The sequence below is a fragment of the Pristiophorus japonicus genome, chromosome 19, assembly GCF_044704955.1.
Source record: "Pristiophorus japonicus isolate sPriJap1 chromosome 19, sPriJap1.hap1, whole genome shotgun sequence".
Lineage (NCBI taxonomy): Eukaryota > Metazoa > Chordata > Chondrichthyes > Pristiophoridae > Pristiophorus > Pristiophorus japonicus.
The window spans coordinates 39302410-39326873 of record NC_091995.1 but is presented as its reverse complement, the minus strand read 5'-3'; positions in this window follow the sequence as shown (position 1 = coordinate 39326873).

Below are 24464 nucleotides of genomic sequence, written 5' to 3'. Positions count from 1 at the left end.
TTATACAATGTGGCAAAGACTAGTGGGAGGCCAGAGGATTGGGAAACATTAAACGCCAGCAAAGAATGACCAAAAAAAATAATAAAGAGAGTTAAGATAGATTATATAAACAGGTCATTAGAGTTGCTACAGGTACGTAAAAAGGAAAAGCGTGGCTGAAGTAATTTTTGGTTCCCTACAGAATGAGACTGGGCAATTAATAGTGGGGAACAGGGAAATGGTCCAACAATTATTTCGTATCGGTTTCACGGTAGAATACATTACAAACAACACAAAAGTCAATAATCACGGGGCTTTAGGTACAGAGGAACTTAAGGCAATCACTATCACTTCAAAACTCGTGCTCAGAAAAATAATGGGACTAAAGGCGGACAAGTCCCATGGACCTGATGGCTTACATCCTAGAGTCTCAAAAGAAGTGGCTGCAGAATTAGTGGATGCATTGGTTGTAATCTATCAAAATGCCCTGGATTCTGGGGAGGTCCCAGCGGATTGGAAAACTGCAAATGTAACACGCCTCTTTAAAAAATGGGGGCAGAGAAAAGGTAGCAAATTATAGACCAGTTAGCCAAACATCTGTTTCTGGGAAAATGCTGGACTGCATTATTAGGAAAGCAGCAGCAGGACATTGGGAATAGCATCATTCAATGAAGCAGCGTTAGCATGTTTTTATGAAAGGGAAATCATATTTGGAAAATTTGCTGAAGTTCTTTGAGGATGTAATTAGAAGGGTGGATAAGGGGGAACCAGTGGATGTGTTGCATTTGGATTTCCAGAAGGCATTCGATAAGGTGCCACATAAAAGATGGCTGTAAAAGATAAAAATTCATACGGTTGAGGGTAATATATTAGCATCGATAGAGGATTGGCTAACTAACAAAACAGAGAGTCGGAATAAATGGGTCATTTAGCAAAAGGTTAGTGGTTGGGTGCTGCAGGGATTGGTGCTGGGTCCTCAACTATTTACAACATATATTAATGACTTGGATGAAGGGACCGAGTGTAATGTATCTAAGTTTGCTGCGTGGGAAAGCAAATTGTGAGGACACAAAAAATTGGCAAAGGGATATAGACAGGACAGTGGGCAAAAAATTGACCAATGGACTATAATGTGGCAAAATGTGAGGCAGAAACAATAGAAAAGCAAGTTATAATTTAAATGGAGAAAAATTGCAAGTTACCGAGGGGCCAGGAAGTCCTTGTGCATGAAGCAAAAACAGTTAGTATGCAGATACAGCAAGTAATCAGAAAGGCAAATGGAATGTTGGTCTTTATTGCAACGTGGATTGAGTATAAAAGCAGAGAGGTCCTGCTAAAACTGAACAGGGTATTGGTGAGACCACACCTGGTGTACTACATAGAGGTTTGGCCCATATAGGTAAGGAAGGATATACTTGCATTGGAAGCTGATCAGAGAAGGTTCACTAGGTTGATGCCGGAGATGAGGGGGTTGACTTATGAAGATAGGTTGAGTACATTGTGCCTATACTCATTGGATTTCAGAAGCATGAGAGGTGATCTTATCGAAATATCTAAGATAATGAGGGGGCTCGATAAGGTGGATGCAGAGAGGATATTTCCACTCCTCGGGGAAATAAATCTAGGGGACATATTCTCAGAATAACTGGCCGTCTATTTTAAACTGAGAAGAAGAGGAATTTATTCTCTCAGAGGGTTGTATATCGATGGAATTCTCTGCCCCAGAGAGCTGTGGAGGCTGGGTCATAGAGAGATTTTTGAGTGAACAGGGAATAAAGGGTTATGGGGAGCGGCAGGGAAGTGGAGCTGAGTCCATGATCAGATCAGCCATGATCTTATTAAATGGCAGAGCAGGCTCGAGGGCCCAAATGGCCTACTCCTGCGCATATTTCGTTGTTTCTTATGTTCTTTTCACCTTTCGTTCTTCTAAACTCCAATGAGTATACGCCCAAATACTCAATCTTTCTTAATATGACAAGCCATCCATCTCAGGAATCAACCTCGTGAACTTTCTCTGAACTGCCTCCAATGCAAGTATATAACTTCCTTATATAAGGAGACGAATATTTTATGCACTACTCCAGGTGTGGTGTTACCAACACCATGTACACTTGTAGACAGACTTCCTTACATTTATACTCCATCCCCTTTGCAATGAAGGGCAACATTCAATTTGCGTTCATAATTATTGCTGTACCTGCATGCTTACTTTTTGAGTTGCCGATACAAGGACCCCCAATCTATTTGTACTGCAGCTTTTTCTTATCACTCCCATTTAAACAATTATTTGTTTCTTTACTTTTCTGACCAACGTGGATAACCTCACATTTTATCATATTATACTGCAGCTGCTAAATTTTTGCCCAATAAATTATTCTATCTATAACCCTTTGCAGATTCTTCGCATACTCTTCACAACTTGCTTTCCCATTTGTATCATCAGCAAATTTGACTACGTTACACTCGGTCCCTACATGTACAAGGACACCCAGGTCTCTCTGAACACCAAGATTTCCCAATCTCTCACCATTTAAACATATTCTGCTTTTCTATTTTATGTACCACAGTGGGAACTTCACCTTTCTCTGATTATATTCCATTTGTCATCATCTTGCCCATTCACTTAGCCTGTCTATATCACGTTAAAGCCTCTTTGCATTCTCTGCACAAATTGCATTTCCCCTAGCTTTAAATCTTCAATAAACATGGAACATTTACATTGCTTTTCAATTAGAAACATAGAAATATAGAAAATAGATGCAGGAGTAGGCCATTCGGCCCTTCGAGCCTGCACCGCCATTCAATAAGATCATGGCTGATCATTCCCTCAGTACCCCTTTCCTGTTGTCACTCAATACACCTTGATCCTTTTAGGCATAAGGGTCATATCTAACTCCCTCTTGAATATATCCAATGAACTGGCATCAAAAACTCTCTGCGGCAGGGAATTCCGTAGGTTAACAACTCTCTGAGTGAATAAGTTTTTCCTCATCTCAGTCATAAATGGCCTACCCTTTAGCCTAAGACGATGTCTCCTGGTTCTGGACTTCCCCAACATCGGGAACATTCTTCCCACATCTAACCTGTCCAGTCCCGTCACAATCTTATACGTTTCTATGAGATCCCCTCTCATCCTTCTAAACTCCAGTGAATAAAGGCCCAGTTGATTCAGTTTCTCCTCATACGACAGCCCACCGATCCCTGGAATCAGTCTGGTGAACATTCGCTGCACTCCCTCAATAGCAAGAACGTCCTTCCTCAGATTAGGAGACCAAAACTGAACACAATATTCCAGGTGATGGCTCACCAAGGCCCTGTACAACTGCAGTAAGACCACCCTGCTCCTATACTCAAATCCCCTAGCTATGAAGGCCAACATACCATTTGCCTTCTTCACCGCCTGCCTTACCTGCATGCCCACTTTCAGTGACTGATGAAACATGACACCCATGTCTCGTTACTCCTCCCCTTTTCCTAATCTGCCGCCATCCAGATAATATTCTGCCTTCGTGTTTTTGCCCCCAAAATGGATAACCTCACATTTATCCACATTATACTGAATCTGCCATGCATTTGCCCACTCACCTAACCTTTCCAAGTCACCCTGCAGCCTCTTAGAGTCCTCCTCACAGCTCACACCACCACCTAGTTTAGTATCATCCGCAAACTTGGAGATATTACACACAATTCCTTCATCTAAATCGTTAATGTATATTCTAAAGAGCTGAGGTCCCAGCACTGAGTCCTGCGGCACTCCACGAGTCACTGCCTGCCATTCTGAAAAGGACCTGTATATCCCGATACTCTGCTTCCTGTCAGCCAACCAGTTCTCTATCCACATCAGTACATTACCCCCAATACCATGCGCTTTGATTTTGCACACCAATCCCTTGTGCGGGACCTTGTTACAACCACTGTTCTCCCTTATCCACTCTGCTAGTTACATCCTCAAAAAATTCCAGAAGATTCGTCAAGCATGATTTATGTTTCATAAATCCATGCTGACTTGGTCCAATCCTGTCGCTGCTGTTTCATCCTTAATGATTTTCCCCACTACTGATGTCAGGCTAACCGGTCTATAGTTATCCGTTTTCTCTGTCCCTCCTTCTTAAAAAAGTGGTTTTACATTAGCTACCCTCCAGTCCATAGGCACTGATCCAGAGTCAATAGACTGTTGGAAAATGATCACCAATGCATCCACGAATTCTAGGGCCACTTCCTTAAGTACTCTGGGTAGCAGACTATCAGGCCCCGGGAATTTATCGGCCTTCAATCCCATCAATTTCCCTAACACAATTTCCCACCTGATAAGGATATCCTTCAGTTCCTCCTTCTCACTAGACCTTCTGTCCCCTAGTACATACGGAAGGTTATTTATGTCTTCCTTAGTGAAGTCAGAACTGAAGTATTTGTTCAATTGGTCTGCCATTTCTTTGTTCCCCATTATAAATTCACCTGAATCCGACTGCAAGGGCCTAGGTTTGTCTTCACTAATCTTTTTCTCTTCACATATTTATAGAAGCTTTTGCAGTCAGTTTTTATGTTCCTTGCAAGCTTCCTTTCATGCTCTATTTTCCCCCTCTTAATTAAACTCTTAGTCTTCCTCTGTTGAATTCTAAATTTCTCCCAGTCTTTAGGTTTGTTGCTTTTTCTCGCCAAATTATATGCCTCTTCCTTGGCTTTAACACGATCCTTAATTTCCCTTGTTATCCATGGATGAGCCACCTTCCCTGTTTTATTTTTACTCCAGACAGGGATGTACAATTGCTGAACTTCATCCATGTGATCTTTAAATGTTTGCCATTGCTTATCTACCGTCAACCCTTTAAGTATCCTTTGCCAGTCTATTCTAGCCAATTCGCGATACATACCGTCAAAGTTACCTTTCCTTAAGTTCAGGGCACTAGTTTCCGAATTTACTATGTCACTCTCCATCTTAATAAAGAATTCTAACATATTGTGGTCACTCTTCCCCAAGGGGCCTCGCAAAACATGATTGCTAATTAGTCCCTTCTCATTACACATCACCCAGTCTAGCATGGCCAGCTCTCCAATTGGCTCCTCGACATTTTGGTGTGGAAAACTATCCCAAATACACTCCAGGAAATCCTCCTCCACCGCATTGCTTCCAGTTTGATTAGTCCAATCAATATGTAGATTAAAGTCGCCCATGATAACTGCTGTACCTTTATTGCACACATCTCTTATTTCTTGTTTGATGCTGTCCCCAATCTCATTACTTCTGTTTGGTGGTCTGTACACAACTCCCACGAGCGTTTTCGGCTCTTTCAAATTCCGCAGCTCCACCCATATCGATTCTACATCATCCAGGCTAATGTCCCTCCTTACGATTGCATTAATTTCCTCTTTAATCAGCAATGCCACCGTGCCTCCTTTTCCTTTCCATCTATCCATCCTAAATGCTGAATACCCTTGGATGCTGAGTTCCCAGCCTTGGTCACCCTCGACCAATGTCTCCGTGATGCCAATTACATCATTCCCGTTAACTGGTATCTGCGCAGTTAATTCGTCCACCTTATTCCGAATACTCCTCGCATTGAAGCACAGAGCCTTCAGGCTTGTCTTTTTCACAGGATTTGCCCCTTTAGAATTTTCCTGTAATGTGACCCTTTTTGATTTTTGCCTGAGCTTTCTCTGCCCTCCACTTTTACTATTCTCCTTTCTATCTTTTGCTTCTGAGTCCATTTTATTTCCCTCTGTCTCCCTGCATAGGTTCCCATCCCCCTGCCACATTAGTTTAACTCCTCCCCAACAGCACTAGCAAACACTCCCCCTCAGACATTGGTTCCGGTCCTGCCCAGGTGCAGACCGTCCGGTTTGTACTGGTCCCACCTCCCACAGAACCGGTTCCAATGACCCAGGAATTTGAATCACTCCCTTCTGCACCACTGCTGAAGCCATGTATTCATCTGAGCGATCCTGCGCTTCCTGCTCTGAATACCATGTCGCACTGGTAGCAATCCTGAGATTGCTACTTTTGAGGTCCGACTTTTTAATTTAACTCCAAGCTCCCTAAATTCATCTCGTAGGACCTCATCCCATTTTTTACATATATCGTTGGTACCTATATGCACCACGACAATTGGCTGTTCACCCTCCCTTTTCAGAATGTCCTGCACCCGCTCCGAGACAACCTTGACCCTTGCACCTACTAGAGTGGATTAATATATCTTCTACACGTTGTATTCCACGTGCATTTCTTGGCCACGAGCTTTAGTTCTCTATAACCCTTTGCAGCGTCTTTGCTCACAAATTAAATACTCACCTAGCTTTGTATCATCAGTAAACTTGGATACATAACAGTCTGCCCCCTCGTCCAATTCATTGATCGAAATTTGGATATAAATAGGCCCAAGCAACGATCCTTGACCTGCCCCACGAGTTACGTACTGACAACCCTCTGTTTTCTGTCCATTAACCAAACACCAATCCATGCTTCTATTTACCCCCAATTCCATGAAGACTACCTTGTTTAAAAACCACTTGTTTGGCAGTCGAGAAGGTCAGCATCGCGAGAGCAGAGAAGCGCAGAAGGATAAGGGGCAACCGCAGCTGCTTGGAGAAGTGGCAGATGAGGAGTTCAGCATCGTGAGAGTGGAGGGGCGCAGGAGGATCAAGGGCAGCGGCATCAGCTTGGAGCGGCGGCAGATCGGGAGGCCAACATTACGAGAGTGGAGGGGGGCAGGAGGATAAAGGGTGGCGGCAGCAACTGGGAGTGGCGGCAGATCGGGAGGCCAGCATCACGATGGTGGAGCAGCGCAGGAAGATAAAGAACGGCATCAGCAACTGGGAGCGGCGGCAGATCGGGAGGCCAGTATCGCGAGAGTGGAGCAGCGTTGGAGGATAAAGGCTGGTGGCAGCAGCTTGGAGCGGCAGCAGTCGAGGAGGGCAGCATCGTGAGAACGGAGCGGCGCAGGATGAAAAAGGGTGGCAGCGGCAGCTTGGAGCAATGGCAGTTCGGGAGGCCAGCTGGTGTAGGGGCAGAAAGTAAACAAAGAAGTAAAAAGAAATTGAAGGGTAACGCCTCAGCCAATCGGTAAAGTGATTGTGGATTGTTCAGTTTTTTTATCTTTTCTTTTTTTTTTCTTTTCTTATCAGTAGATAACCTTTCGCATTGTTCCCAAATTAAGATAATTTAAGGGTTAAGTCATCGCAGAAGAGCCCAGACCCGTGTCATGCTCCTCCTGTCTCACATGGGAAATCAAGGACACTTCCAGTATCCCTGATTACGATGTGGGCAGGAACTGTATCCAGCTGCAGCTCCTGACAGACCGCATTGCGAGACTGGATTCATGTTGGAACATCTGCGATGCGGAGGATGTCATGAATAGCATGTTTAATGAGTTGGTCACACGGCAGGTTAAGGTTACACAGGCAGAGAGGGAATGGGTGACCATCAGGAAGAGCAGTGGAAGGAAGGTAGTGCAGGAGTACTCTGCGGTCACCTCCCTCCAAAACAGATATATCATTTTGGGTACTGTTCTGGGAGATGGCCCATCAGGGGAAGGCAACAGCAGCCAAGTTAATGGCACCATGCGTGGCTCTGCTGCACAGGAGAGCAGCAAAAAGAATGAGAGAGCTACAGTGATAGGGGATTCTATTTTATGGGGAATAGATAGGAATTTGTGCGGCTGCAATCGAGACTCCAGGATGTTACGTTCCCTCCCTGGTGCAAGGATCAAAGATGTCTCGGAGCGGCTGCAGGGCATTCTCGAGAGGGAGGGTGAACAGCCAGTTGTCGTGGTGCATATAGGTATGAAAGATATATGTAAAAAATGGGATAAGGTCTTACCAGCGGAATATAGGGAGCTCGGAGTTAAATTTAAAAAAGTAGGACCTCAAAGCTCGTAAACTCAGGATTGCTACTAGTGCCACATGCTAGTCAGTGTAGAAATAGCAGGATAGTTAAAATGAATACGTGGTTTGAGGAATGGTGCAAGAGGGAGGGGTCAAATTCTAGGGACATTGGAACCGTTTCTGTGGGAGGTGGGACAAGTACAAAGAGCATGGTCAGCACCTTGGCAGGACTTGAACCAATGTCCTAGCGGGGGTGTTTGCTAGTGCTATTGGGGTGGCTTTGAAATAATATGGCAGGGGGATGGGAATCTATGCAGGGATACAGAGGGAAGTAACATCGGGGCAGAAGCAAAAGGTAGAAAGAATATGAGGAAAAGTGGAGGGCAGAGAAATCAAAGGCAAAAATCATAAAGGGCCACGTTAAAACATAATTCTAAAAGGGCACGTAGTGTTAAAAACAACAAGCCTGAAGGCGCTGTTCCTCAACTCGAGGAGCATTCGTAATAAGGTGGATATCGTAACTGCGCAGATAGCTGTTAACGGATGTGATGTCATTGGGATTACGGAGACATGGCTCCAGGGAAACCATGGCTGGGAACTCAACATCCAGGGGTATTCAATATTCAAGGATGGACAGAAAGGAAAAGGAGGTGCAATACATTGCTGGTTAAAGAGGAGAATAACGCAATAGTAAGATAGGTAATTTGCTTGGATGATGTGGAATCTGTATGGGTAGAGCTGTGGAACAACAAAGGGCAGGAAACGCTAGTGGGAGTTGTGTACAAACCACCAACCATTAGAAGTGAGGTTGGGGATGGCATAAAATCGGAAATTAGGAATGCGTGTCATAAAGTGACAGCAGTTATCATTGGTCACTTTAATCAACATGTAGATTGGGCTGACCAAACTCGTAGCAATACGGTGGAGGAGCATTTCCTGGAGTGTATAAGACATGGTGTTCGAGACCAATATGTCGAGCAACCAATAAGAAAGCTGGCCATCCTTGAATGGGTGTTGTGTAATGAGATAGTATTAATTAGCAATTTATTATGTGAGGCCCCTTGCGGAAAAGTGATCATAATATGGTAGAATTCTTCATTAAGTTGGAGAGTGACACAGTTAATTCAGAGGCTAGTGTGCTGAACTTAAAGAAAGGTAACTTCGATGGTATGAGACGTGAATTGGCTAGCATAGACTGGCAAATGATACTTAAAGGGTTGACGGTGGATAGGCAATGGCAGACCTTTCAGGTTCACATGGATGAACTTCAACGATTTTACATCCCTCTCTGGCGTAAGACTAAAAAGGGTAGGTGTCTCAACCATGGCTAATAAGGGAAATTAGGGATAGTGTTAAATCAATGTAAAAGGCATATAAATTGGCCAGAAAAAGCAGCAAACCTGAGGACTGGGAGAAATTTATAATTCACCAGAGCAAAACAAAGGATAATAGCGTTTAAAAATAAGCTTGCAGAGAACATAAAAACTGACTGCAAAATCTTCTAAAAATATGTGAAGGGAAAAAGATTAGTGAAGAGAAATATAGGTCCCTTGCAGTCAGAATCAGGTGAATTTATAATGGGGAACAAATAAATGTCAGACCAATTGAACAAATACTTAGGTTCTATCTTCACTAAGGAAGACTCAAATAACCTCCCAGAAATACGAGGGGACCGAGGGTCTCGCGAGAAGTAGGAACTGAAAGAAATCCTTATTAGTCAGGAAATTATGGTCGGGAAATTAATGGGATTAAAGGCTGATAAATTCCCAGGGCCTGATAGTCTGCATCGCAGAGTATTTAAGGGAGTGGCCCGAGAAATAGTGGATGTATTGCTGGTCATTTTCCAACACTCTATAGACTCTGGATCAGTTCCTATGGATTGGAGGATTGCTAACAAAAAGTCCACTTTTTAAAAAAGGAGGGAGAGAGAAAACAGGAAATTATAGACCGGTTAGCTTAAAATCGGTAGTGTGGTAAATGTTGGAATCAATTATTAAAGATGAAATAGCAGCGCATTTGGAAAGCAGTGACAGGATCAGTACAAGTCAGCATTGATTTATGAAAGAGAAATGAAGCTTGACAAATCTTCTCGAATTTTTTGAGGATGTAACTAATAGCGTGGACAAGGGAGCTGAGTGGGCAAAAACATCGCAATGCAGTATAATATAGATAAATTTGAGGTTATCCATTTGGTGGCAAAAACAGGAAGGCAGAATATTATCTGAATGGTGACAGATTAGGAAAAGGGGAGGGGCAACGAGACCTGGGTGTCATGGTACATCAGTCATTGAAGGTTGGCATGCAGGTACAGCAGGCGGTGAAGAAGGCAAATGGCATGTTGGCCTTCATAGTGAGAGGATTTGAGAATAGGAGCAGGGAGGTCTTACTGAAGTTGTACAGGGCCTTGGTGAGGCCACATCTTGAATATTGTGTACAGTTTTGATCTCCTAATCAGAGGAAGGACATTTTTGCTATTGAGGGAATGCAGCGAAGTTCACCAGACTGATTCCCGGGATGGCAGGACTGACATACCAAGAAAGACGTGATCGACTAGGCTTTTATTCATTTGCATTTAGAAGAATGAGCGAATATATAAAATTCTGATGGGATTGGACAGGTTAGATGCAGGAAGAATGTTAGCGATGTTGGGGAAGTCCAGAACCAGAGGTCACAGTCTGAGGATTTAGGACCGAGATGAGGAGAAACTTCTTCACTCAGAATGGTGAACCTGTGCAATTCTCGACCACAGAAAGTTGTTGAGGCCAGTTTGTTAGATATATTCAAAAGGGAGTTAGATGTGGTCCTTACAGCTAAAGGATCAAGCGGTATGCAGAGAAAGCAGGAATGCGGTACTGCAGTTGCATGATCAGCCATGGTCATATTGAATGGTGCTGCAGGCTCGAAGGGCCAAATGGCCTACTTCTGCAGCTACTTTCTATGTTTGTATGTTTCCATGTGACACTTTATCGAATGCCTTCTGAAAATCGAAAATACATGACATCCACTTGTTCCACCTTATCTCTTCTGCTCGATACTACATCAAACAACTTTAACAGCTTCGTAAAGCATGATTTCCATCTCAGAAATCTGTGTTGACTCTGCCCAATCCTATTATTATTTTCTAAGTGTCCTGTTACCACTATCTTAAAAATAGCTTCAAACATTTTCATTGCTCCTCATGTCAGGCTCACTGGTCCATATTTCCCCATTTTGTCTCTCCCTCCTTTCTTCAATTGTGGGGTTATTTTTGTTACCTGCCAGTCCACGGGAAACATCCTAGAATCTATGGAATGTTGGTAGATGACAACCAATACATCCACTATCTTTATCGACACCTTTTTCAAAACCCTCAAATGAAGGCCATCGGATCCACGGGATGCATCAGCTTTCATTGCCATTAATTTCTCCAATTTTTTTTTATAACAAATGCGAATTTCTTTCAGTTCCTCATTCTCGCTACACCATTGGTTCTCCAGTATTTTGGGGAGATTGTTTGTATTTTCTTCCGTGAAGACAGACATAATGTATTTGTTTAATTTCTCTGCCATTTACTAATTCCCCATTATAATTTATCCTGACACATTCAGTCAGGGACCCACATATACTTCCGGTAATTTTTTCCTTTTACATACCTCGAAAAACTTTTACATTCTGATTTTTGCCTCTCGCTAATTTATTCTCGAAGTGCCAGCCATGTCTTCGTTCAGAACAATAAGTCGAGGTTGACAAGCCAGAGCAGTGCTGAGGGAGTGCTGCACTTTGGAGATGCCGTCTTTCAGATGAGATGTTGAACCGAGGTCCCGTCTGCTCTCTCAGATTTACGTAAAAGATCCCATGGCACTATTTTGAAGAAGAGCACGGGAGTTTTCTCAGGTATCCTGGCCAATATTTATCCCTCAATCAACATAAAAAAACAGATGATCTGGACATTATCCTATTGCTGTTTGTGGGAGTGTGCTTGTGTGCAAATTGTCTGCCATGTTTCCTACATTACAACAATGACTACACTCCAAAATTACTTCAATCACTGTTGTGCACTTTCAATCGTCCAGTGCTCGAGAAAGGCGCTATGGAAATCAACGTTTTTCTTTTTATTTTATTTAATTTTATATTTCCCTTTCTTTATCAATCACTTGCTCCTCTTTTGCTGAATTCTTAAATCCTCCCTATCGTCTGCTTACTACTCTTTTTGGTAACATTATCGGCCTCATTCTTTGATCTAATACTATCTTTACCTTTTCTGATGAGCCACGGTTGGAGCACTTTTCCTGTGCTGTAAATAATGTATATTTGTTGACAATTATGTATTAATTCTTTCAATGCTGGCCATTGCTTTTCAAACATCATACTTTTAAATGTAGTTTTCCAATCTTCCTTCGCCAGCTCGCCCTTTATACCTACGTAGTTTGCTTTGGTTAAATTTAAGACACCAGCTTCTGATTTCAATAAATCACTTTCAAATGTAATACAACATTCTATAATATTATGGTCACTCTGACCTGAGTGCCACTTTTATTACAATACTATTAATTTACCCTTTCTTATTGCACAATACAGGATCTAAAATAGGTTGCTCCCCAGTTGATTCCTCAAGATATTGCTCTTGAAAACTATCTTCTTTTCATTCCATGAACTCGTCCGCCATAGTTCATGATAATTAATTTGACCCTCTTGATTACAAAGATCAACAAAGTGGGTATTTGATGATAATTCAATCCAAGGCTTTGATAAATTATGACAATTCAAATCACTAAATTTTTTTGTTTCTGATAATTCAGACCAAGACACTGGATACTTCTGATAATCCAGACACAGGCAAATGGTCCTTCTGATAAATCAGACCCAGACAGTGGCACTTCTGATAATTCAGATGTAGATAGTGAGTATTTCCTTTAATCAGCCACAGATGGTCGGTCTTTCTGAAAATTCAGATGCAGACAGTGGGTGTTTCTGATAATTCAGACCAAGACGATATGTGTTTCTGATCATTCAATCCCAGATAGCGTAAGTTTCTGACAGTTCCCACCCAGCAAGTGATTGTTTATGTCAATTCTAACCCAGACAGTGTATGTTTTTGATAATTCAGATCAAGACAGTGGGTCTTTCTGATAATTCGGACACAGCCAGTCTGTCCTTCTGATAATGCAATCCCAGGCAGTGTTTGTTTCTGATAATACCGAACCAGGCAGTGTGCATTTCTGATAATGCAGACCCAGACAAATGGGCCTGCTGATAATTCGGAACAGACGATTGAGTTTCTGATATTTCAACCAGATCAGTAGGCCCTTCTGATTTTTCTAATGCAGACAGAGTTGGCTGATAATTCAGTCTGAGGCAGAAAATGTTTCTGATAGTGAAAACTCAGATGGTGGGTGTATTTGATAAATCAGAGACACACAGTGGGTCCTTCTGTAATCCAAACTCCGCCTGCTCCATCGATGACATGCAGGCCGTGACGCTTACGAACTGATCCATCACTGACCCGATCCACGGCCGGACTGGAGTCAACCAGGTCTGCGTCATCGCCGCAACCCTCTTTTCAATGTTTCTCGCCACCATGCTCTACCTCACAGTCAACAAGCTCCCCGCTGGAGTGGAACTAAACTACAGAGTCAGTGGGACCTGTTCAACCTGCGCCATCTCCAGGCCAGGTCCAAGGCCACCCCAACCTCTGTCATCGAGCTACAGTATGCAGATGACACCAGCGTCTGTGCACATACAGAGGCTGAAGTCCAGGACAAAATTGACGTATTTACTGAGGTGTACGAAAGCATGCGCCTTACACTAAATATCTGTAAGACAAAGATCCTCCATCAGGCTGCCCTCACCGCACAGCACTGCCCCTCAGGCATCAAGATCCACGGCGCGGCCCTGGACACCGTGGACCACTTTCCATATCTCGGGTGCATCCTATCAACAAGAGGAGGCATAGACGACGAGATCCAACACCACCTCCAGTGCACCAGTGCAGCCTTGGCCGCCTGAGGAAAAGAGTGTTTGAAGCTCAGGTCCTCAAAACTGCCACAAAGCTCATCGTCTACAGGGCTGTAGTTATTTGCGCCCTACTTTATGGCTCAGAAATACGGATCATGTACAGCAGACACCTCAAGTCACAGGAGAAATATCACCAATGATGTCTCTGTAAGATCCTACAAATCCCCTGAGAGGACAAATGCACCAACGTTACAGTCATCGACCAGGCCAACATCCCCAACATTGAAGCACTGACCACACTCGATGAGCTCCGCTGCGCAGGCCACATAGTTTGCATGCCAGACACGAGAATGTCAAAGCCAGTGCTCAATTAGCGCTCCTTCATGGCAAACCCAAAGGTGGGCAGCGAGAACGTTACAAGGACACACTCAAAGCCTCCCTGCTAAAGTGCGACATCCACACTGACGCCTGGGAGTCCCTAGCCCAAGACCTCCCTAAATGGAGGAAGTGCATCCGAGAGGGCGCTGAGCACCTCGAGATAACGCCGAGAGCGTGCAGAAATCAAGCGCAGGCAGTGGAACGAGCATGCGGCAAACCAGTCCCACCCACCCCTTCCCTCAACGACTATCTTCCCACCAGTGACAGAGTCTATGGCTCTCGTATTGGACTGGTCAGCCACCACAGAACTCACTTCAGGAGTGAAAGCAAGTCTTCCTCGATTCCGAGGGACTGCCTATGATGTTGATGCTGATGATAATTCACACTCAGAAAGTGTGTGCTTCTGTTAATTCCATCCAGACAGTATGTCCTACTGATAATTCAAACCAATATATTGGGTGCGTCTGATAATTCAGACACAGACATTGGATCCTTTTGAATTTTTCCATACAGTTTATTTTTCTGATAATACAGGGACAGACAGTGGGTATTTCCCAAAATACTGACCCAGAAATGGGTATTTCTGGTAATTCAGTTCTGGTCAACGGGATCTTTCAATAATTTAAATGCAGGCAGTCCGTGATTTTGATAATTCAGCCATGGAATGTGAGCACCTCTGATAAACCAGACTCAGAAAAATCATTGTTAAAATAAATCAGACACAGATAGTGGGGCCTTTTGATAATTCATGCACAGACAGTGGCCGTTTGTTGTAATTCAGGCACTGAAAGTGGGTCCTTCTGATAAATCAGACAAAGACACTTGGTTTGTTTTAGATTTCACGCAAATACAATGGGTGCTTCTCGTAAATCAGGCTCAGAGAATGAAAATTTATGATAACTCAGGCCCAGACAGCGGGTCTTTATCATAATTCAGAGCTAGTCAGCGGTGTCATCTCATAAGTCAGCACCAGAGCGTATGCCCTTCTGAAACTTAAATTGCAAAATTTCAGTTTTATGGTAAGTCAGACCCGATTATTTGGGTAATTCTTATCATTCAGACACAGACAGTTGGTCCTTCTGATGATTCCGACACAGACAATGGGTGTTTCTTATAATTCAGGCACAAACAGTAGGCTCCTTCTGATCATTCAGACCCAGATAATGAGGCCATCTGTTAAATCAGATCCAGTCAGTGGGAGGTTCTAAAAATTCAGGCAGATAAAGTGGCTACTTCTGATAAATCACACCAACACAGAACGTCTTCTGATCTTTCTGAACAGGCCAGTAAGCTTTTCTTATACTTCAGATGCAGAAATTCTGATTTCTCATAATTGTGAACCAGTCCCTTGGTGTTTTTGATAACACAAATGCCGACAAATAGTTTTTGTCACAATTGGGAACCAAACAGTGTGCTTTCTGATAATTCGCATGCAAACAGTCAGTGTTTAAAACAATTCTGAAACAGACAACATGTCTTTCTGATAATACACAAGCAGAAAGTGAGTGTTTATGAAAATACTGACGCAGACAGAGTACTGGTTTGATATTTCAGACCCAGACAGTTGGTCCTTCTGGTAATTCAGACCACACAGTGAGTCATTCCGATAATCCAGGATCAGACAATTGATCCTTCTGATAAATCAGACAGAGACAATTCGGCATTCTGATCACACAGATCCTGATATTTGTTGTTTGATATAATTCAACACCAGCTGTGATACCGCTGATGCAGAGAAGCTTTTAGGATGATTCTGACTTAGACAGTGTTGGTGACTGATAATGCATACCCTGGCATGGTGTCATTCTGATAATTCAGTCCAGACAGTGTCACCTCATGTTTCAAGCCCAGACAATCAGTTTTTCCAACAATGCAGAGCCAGTCAGCGACCCTGCTGATATATCAGTCGCAGACAGATGGGCCTTATGTAACATACCCCCGGACAGTGTTCCTGTCTGATATATCAGTGTAAGATAAATGATGATTCCGACATTTCAGACCAGGCAAGGGTTTATGAGAATTATGACTCATACATCGTGCCTTTCTGATATTAAGTTCGAGACACTCGGGATTTCAGATAATACTGTCCCAGACAAAATTTCATTCAGATGAATCAGATTCGAACATTATGGCCTTCTAATAATTGAGAACAAGAGAGTGTCGGTGTTGACATTTCAGAGCCAGACAGTATGCGTTTCTGATAATTCACATGTGGACTTTGATTATTTCTGCCAAGTATGAACCATACAATCTGTCTTTCTGACAACTCACACACAGACATTTCTGACAAAGACTTAGGTCCCTCTGATAACTCAGATCCAGTCAGTGTGTGTTTCTGATAATGCAGAACAGACATTGTGAGTTACTGCTAACTCAGCCCCAAACAGTGAGTGTTTAAGCCAATTCTGACCCATAAAGTTTATAGTTTTGATAACTCTGGTCCTTATGATAATTCAAACACAGAGATTTATTCCGCCCGTTAATTCAGGGCCAGACAGTGTGTGTTTCTGATAATTCACATGTAGACTGTGAGTCTGGCTCCAAGCTTATGCTATACAGGGCTGTAGTGATACCCACCATCCTGTATGGCTCAGAGTCATGGACCATATACAGTAGACACCTCAAATCGCTGGAGAAATACCACCAACAATGCCTCGGCAATATTCTGCAAATCCCCAAGGTGGACAGACACACTAACGTCTGTGTTCTCGATCAGGCCAACATCCCCAGCATCGAAGCACTGAGCATACTCGACCAGCTCCGTTGGGCGGGCCACATTGCTCGTATGCCCGACACAGGACTCTCAAAGCATGCATGCTACTCGGAACTCCAACACAGAAAGCAAGCCCCAGGTGGGCAGACGAAACGTTTCAAGGGCACCTCAAAGCCTCATTGATAAAGTGCAACATCCCCACTGACACCTGGGAGTCGCTGGACAAAAACCGCACTAAGTGGAGAAAGAGCATGTGGCAGGGTACTGAGCACCTCGAGTCTCATCGGCGAGAGTATGCAGAGACCAAGCGCAGGCAGCCGAAGGAGCGTGCAGCAAACCAGACTCACCACCCACCCTTTCCTCCAACGACTGTTGGTCCCACCTGCGACAGCGACTGTAAATCCCTTATTGGACTATTCAGTCACCTGAGAACTCACTTTTGGAATAGAAGCAAGTCGTTATCGATATCTAGCGATTGCCTATGATATGATGATGGTTTATGATAATTCAGACACAGGCAGTGGCTTCATCTGGTATATATATTTAGGAATGGGCAATAAATAATAGCCTTGCCAGTGATGCCCACGTCACCCATACGAGTAAAAATATACCTATCTTGGAACCTCGGGGCTGGAGCATTATGACCTTTGCTGCTTTCTCGAGCTTTCACCAGTCCCTGGATTTCTGCTCCTGATAATGGGTGTGGGCCGCCCCCATGGGCACTGCATTATGGGGCATCCTAAAGTCTCAAATCTGCATCGGTTCACGTAAGGTCGGGTTAGATATAGTACACTTCAAGTCTACATCACCTGATCAGTACTGTGGAGAAGGAGGAGAGGAATATTGACGACTACTTGTTGGCACACTCACTACTGCACGCAACCATTTATGCATTTTGCAGGATTCTGCGAAAGTTCATATATGCCATGTGTTTAATTTGTACAGGGATACATTAACTGTGCATTGGAGAACATTAAAATGGAAATAGATTATGTATAATTCGAGTACTAATTTGGATGGAATGAATATAAATGGATACATTTATTTCAGTAAATACACCGTGTGTCTATGCCAATAGGACTGATAACATCGATCATAGTCCTTGAATTGGAATAGAATATGACAGTGCTGTAGAAGTGGAGTTTTTAAAATATTTTGAAGCTGAAAAAAACGATAATATTCAACACTATTTTTTTTTCTGATTTCCACCGGGTAACGTTAATAAATTAATCTATTCCCTGATCAGTATTGCAGTGAAGAAGTTGCCTAATATGTTTGTTCAATGACTGTAACTAATGTCAAGTGTTCAGTACACTTGAGATTTCTCTCTTGTATAAATACAGGTTTGATTTGAAGGTCTTTCATTGTGTGGCAATCACGCTGATGGACAACGTTAACTCTGAGCAAAATGCAGCGTCCAATAATTGTTCAGATATCGGCAATATTCTATCCCATTCTGGCAGTGGTTGGAGTCCCTGGTAAGTAAATACGGACAGTTAATATTCAACTTTCTCAGTGTTAACTGTATTACTGTTCTTGCTGCCTGTCTAATCATGCTGTTTGTTTGTTTTGATGAGTTTGATTTACAGTCATTAGTTGCTGAAATCAGGTAAATCAGGGACCTGATCCCATATTGCAGCATGTTCTCAATCTGACAGATAACAGGACATTTTCTGATGTTCCAAAATCTACAATTGTACCAATGTTATTCTCCGTCATAATATTAATGCAGTTTATTGCCTCCGGTGCTGCAGCACTCGACAGCAGCAGACCACCTAATCTGCAGTGTTTCCTTCCAGCTCTGAGATCGCCATTGGATGTCCATTCCGTTTAAATGATGAGCGGGCAGCACAGAGCAGACCCCGGCCTTGGCGAGCATGGCCCGGACTGTCAGGAGAAGTCAATGGGAGCCCAGTTGGCCCGGCAGCTCTCCGGCAGCCAGCAGTTCTCGCTGAGACTTCAGGATGCTGGCGAGGACTTAGACTAACTCTGGAAGCCCAGCTTAAATCTACAGTCTGCCCACCCTGTCCCGGAGACTTGGCTCAGCAGGAGTCCGGGCAGTTCGCAATGCCACATTCTGCCCACCTTGTTTTGAGGCACAGACCATGAGGTAGACCAGAGCAATGAGACCGAGACTAGGAAGTCCACCTCCGCCTCATTGCCATCACAGTCTTCCTCATGTGCCACCTGTATACTCAGCTCAGCTTCCCTGGCACATACCTGGGCAGCACTAAAGGGGCAGGAACTTGGCGGGCCATGTCCCTGATCAGAACGATCATTCCCTGGGTGGGTGTAGTGGTTCGTATTTGGATAACCAGCCCCATAATGCTGAGTTGCTCATGACAGGCTCGACAAGAAACAAGTTATTTATCGGGTCCGACTCTGTGTGGATAATGTCACCCCTTTGCCGAGGGGTGTCTCTGGCTCCGTGCAATAATTCATTAAGCACTTGTTTCTGGGCACGACTGACCTGTTATAAATATCTGTCTCAATGTTACACGGAGATGATAAACCTTCCACGGGCTGACGTGGTATTGCAATACTTCTCGGCCATTATAAGTAATCTACTTGTCAATCGAGTGATTAAACTATTTAATGTTTTACTGTAATATGCGTATTTTTAATAATTACTTTGAATTGTTATTTTACGGATACAGACCCAGTATGTCCAGACACCCATGTGCCAAACTGCTTTACTGTGGTTAATTTCAGCTGTTGGTTACTGGTCACGAGTCTGGTGTGAAATTATTTATTTTTACATGGTGCCCTAATACAACGTTGCCCAGAGCCTCCTGACCAACATCATTGCTCACAGGGCATGTACCGGGCCAACAGCTTTCGAATGAATTCCATCTGTTTCCTCACCCAGTGTGTGCAGTGTCACATTGTGAGTCCTATTATCACAAACTGAACGGTACAATGTATCCCTCAGGTTATTTGTACTAAATACACCAGATCTGTGTGTGGTGCACATTCTCATTGCAGTAATTTAGAGTAGCCTCAGGGGATGTATGGATGTTGCTTTACAATGTCTGTATTTACCATAATATTGTGTGAAGCGATCTGTGTTACAAAACAGATGTAGGAAGAATAAAGTCTGGGAAATCACTCTGATCCACAATAGCGTGTTTTGTATCTTGGAGGGATATATTATTGTGTCTCGATAAAGAATTATATTGCTCTGGAATTAATCACTTATTTAACATACAGACAGAACGAGTTGAGTGAAAGTCAGAACAACCCGCAACATTATTATTCATTTTTAAACAATGATGATCCATTTGTGGTGAGAATCGCTCATTTTCACTTGTTTCTTTTTTCTTGCAGCTAATTTAATGACAATTGTGATCCTCTCCCGGGGAAAGTGCGGTCTCTCCAAATGTATAACTCGGTACCTGGTTGCCATGGCTGCGGCAGATTTAATGTTCATCATTTTTAATGTGATACTTTTCGAGATTAAGAATATTTATTTCACACACTCATTCCTGAACTACACTCCTGTCTGCCGCCTCAACATCGCCCTGGCTTATGCTGCCATTGATTGTTCTGTCTGGTTAACCGTCTCCTTCACCTTTGATCGATTTGTGGCCATTTGTTACCAGAATCTGAGAGTCAAATATTGCACCGAAAAAACTGCTGCCGTCGCTATAGCAACAGTGTGTGCACTAAACTTTGCAAAAAATATACCAATGTATTTTATGTTTGAACGTCAGAACATAATTGACAACGAATCTTGGTTCTGTGTTGTAAAATCAAGCTTCTATTCCTCACCCGTCTGGGTAGCATTTCTCTGGTTTACCATTGTTCTAACACCATTCACTCCATTTGTTTTGATTTTGTTGCTCAATGCTCTGACTATCAGACACATTCTATCGGCCAATAGAGTCAGGAGGGGACTGAGGGGTAATAACAATACTGAGAATCACAAAGATCCAGAGATGGAGAGTCGGAGAAAATCCATAATTTTACTGCTCGCCATCTCAGGCAGTTTTATCCTGTTATGGTTGGTGAATGTTACATTTGACATCTGTGTGCAAATTATAGACATTGAGTATACGTTCACCTTTTCCGATAACCCTCTCAACATCATGCAAGTAACTGGGTTTATGCTTCAGAGTCTGAGTTCCTGCACAAATACATTTATTTATGCAGCAGCGCAGAGTAAGTTCAGAAAGCAGTTGATAAATGTGATTAAATATATCTATGGTCGATTTATTAAGTTAGTGAAATGACTGAATTAACATATCTCAGTTCTATCTGACTCAGACATAGGTTATCTCCTAACGTCCATCGTATTTTGTCTAATTCCATTTGAAGTTAGCTGATATTTAAATATATATATCCATCATTCCATCTATCTATCTATTTATCTATCTATATATATATATATATATATATATATTTATCTATCTAACTATCTATCTATCTATCTGTCTATCTGTCCATATTAAAGCGTCTGCTTAAAGAATTATTTAACTCTGGCAAACAATGTACTCACTCACCGAATCCCACCTCCATTCATTTACCGACTCTCAGCAATCTCTCAACTCACTGACTCTAAGTTCCTCCTTCACTCACTGACTCTAAGACCACTCTCACTCACCGACTCTCAGTGCCCCCTTCACTCAATGACTCTCAGTCTCCCCTCAGTCACGGACTCTCAGTCCTCCATTCACTTACCGATTCTCAGCCCCTCCCCCGCCCCTCAATCACCGACTTTCAGTCCCCCTCTCAGTGAATGACTCTCAATGAACCCTCCCCCCTGACTCACCGACTCTCAGACCACTTCACTCACCGACTCAGTCCCATCTTATTCACGCAATCTCAGTGCCCCCTCACTCTCTGGTTGTCAACCCCACCCCTCACTCACTGCCTCTCAGTCCCCTCTCACTCGCTGATTCTCAGTCTCCCCTCACTCACTCACTCTCAGTCCCCCATCACTCACTCTCAATCCCCCCTCACTCACTCACTCTCAGTCCCCCCTCCTTCATTGACTCTTAGCGTTCCCTTCACTCACTGACACTCAGTTCCCCCTCTCGCAACTCACTGACACTCAGTGCCCCCTCATGCACTGACTGTATGTCCCCCTCACTCACCGACTCCAATATCTCTCACTCATCGACGCTCATCCCCCTCACTCATCGATACACGTTCGCCCCTCAGTCTGTAGCTCAGTCCCCCTCTCACTCACTGATTCTATGTTACCCCTAACTCACTGATGCGCAGTCCCACTTCACGCACTCCCACTCAGTCCCCCCTCACTCACTCACTCTCAGTCCCCCTCTCACTCACTCACTCTCAGTCCCCCCTCACTCACTCACTCTCAGTCCTCCCTCATTCAATGACACTCAGTCACTCCTCATTCATTGACTATTAGTCCCCCCTCACTCACCGACTCTCAGTCCCTCCCTCACTCATGGACTCTTAGTCCCCCATCACTCACCGACTCTTAGTACCCCCGTCACTCACTCATTCTCAGTCCTCCCTTCTCTCACTGACTGTCAGTCCTCACTCACTCACTGACTCTCAGTGCTCCACTCACTTCCGGACTCTCATTCCTCCCTCCATTCATTGAATCTCAGTAACACACACCTCGGAATACAAGCTGTCTATTAATAGGATCCCTGGTTCCTGATCTGTGTATTTAAATCACTCATGGAACTGTAGTTTTAACGACTTCGCAGCTTTTTGCCGCTTTGCTAATTATAGCGATTCTGCTCTTCTCAGGGTTTATTTCATTCGAACTAGGAGACTCTTGTTCAGATTATAACAAATGCTTTTAATACAGGTATATTGAGTAAAAACAACAGAGATTTATCAAGTAAGTTAGGTTCTGTTACAAAAAGTAATGCTTGACAAATATTAGTCACAGCCTATTCCTGATAGCATCCTCTCGAGAGACCGTGGTGCCGACCCCTTATCTCCTGTTGTCTTGATTCGCACTGGCTTCCAGGTGGAAGAGCTATTTCCTTATAACCTTTTTCCGCCCATTCAAAGGCTGTGAAAATCTGCAGCTGGTTCAGCCTCACAATAGGTCATATTTGCTATGTATGCAACTCCTTGAAACCAGGATTCTACCACCACCAGAGGGCGCATCTGTTGGAGTCTCATGAGATCCCAGCATTTGTTGGGAGCACTGTATATAAGCAGATCTCCCATGCTCTGCCGGCACTCTGCAGTCAGAATAAAGCGATTAAGGTCAAAGTTACTCAAGTCTACAGTACTCAGTAACATTACTTTGTTTGAGACGTAACAACTAGCGATGAGTAAAAGATAATGAACCATCATGCGAAAATGCAGAGAACTGTTAATATCCCGGAGAAATTCTCAGAAGGTGACGATTGGGAAGCCTTTGTGGAGCGACGCGACAAATACTTCATGGCCAACGAGCTGGAAAGGAATGAGAACGCTGCCAAACTAAAGGCGATGTTCCTCACCGTGCGCGGCACAAGAACCTATGGCCTCATAGATTGATAGATTGAGTAGACTGGGTCTTTACTCGTTGGAATTCAGAAGAATGAGGGGTGATCTTATAGAAACATTTGAAATAATGAAAGAGATAATCAAGATAGAGGCAGAAAGGTTGTTTCCGCTGGTCGGGGAGACTAGAACTAGGGGGCACAGCCCGGGGCCAATTTAAAACCGAGTTGAGAAGGAATTTCTTCTCCCAGAGGGTTGTGAATCTGTGGAATTCTCTGCCCAAGGAAGCAGCTGAGGCTAGCTCATTGAATGTATTCAAATCACAGATAGATAGATTTTTAACCAATAAGGGAATTAAGGCTTATGGAGAGCGGGCGGGGAAGTGGAGCTGAGTCCACGGCCAGATCAGCCATGATCCTGTTGAATGGCGGAGCATGCTCGAGGGGCTAGATGGTCTATTCCTGTTTCTAATTCTTATGTTCTTATGTTCTCATGAATAATCTTCTTGCTCCGGTGAAGCCAACAACCACATTATATGAAGAACTGTGTTCGCTGATCCGGGAACACCTGAATCTGAAGGAGAGCGTACTGATGGCAAGGTATCGATTTTATGCCTGTCAACAGTCTGAAGGCCAGCAAGTGGTGAGCTATGTCTCCGAACTAAGGCACCTTGCAGGACATTGCGAATTCAGTGGATTCCTGGAGTAAATGCTAATAGACTTTTTTGTGCTTGACATTGGCCATGAGGTTATCCTTCGCAAACTATTGACTGTTGAAACACCGAACCTGAGCAAAGCCATAACGATAGCCCAGGCATTTATGTCCACCAACGATAACACCAAACACATTTCGCAGCAGAAAGATGCATCGGCAAGTACTGTACACAAAGTAACGTCGTTTTCAGGAAGGAATGTAGATGGCAGAATGTACACGCCTGCAGCTGCACGAACTCATATGACTCAGAGTCCGCCATCAAATGTGAACGCGAGGCAATTAACACCATGTTGGTGCTCGGAGGTGATCATCGAACCCATCAATGCCGCTTCAAACACTATGCATGCAAAGGCTGTGGAACAATGGGACACCTCCAGCAAATGTGCAGATGAGCTGCAAGCCAAGGAAACCACCACTTTGCAGAGGAATACCAATCCATGGCGGATCAAACTGAAATAAAGTCTCGAACTGAGGGGTCAGTAAACACACCTTCACCAAGAAATATCCA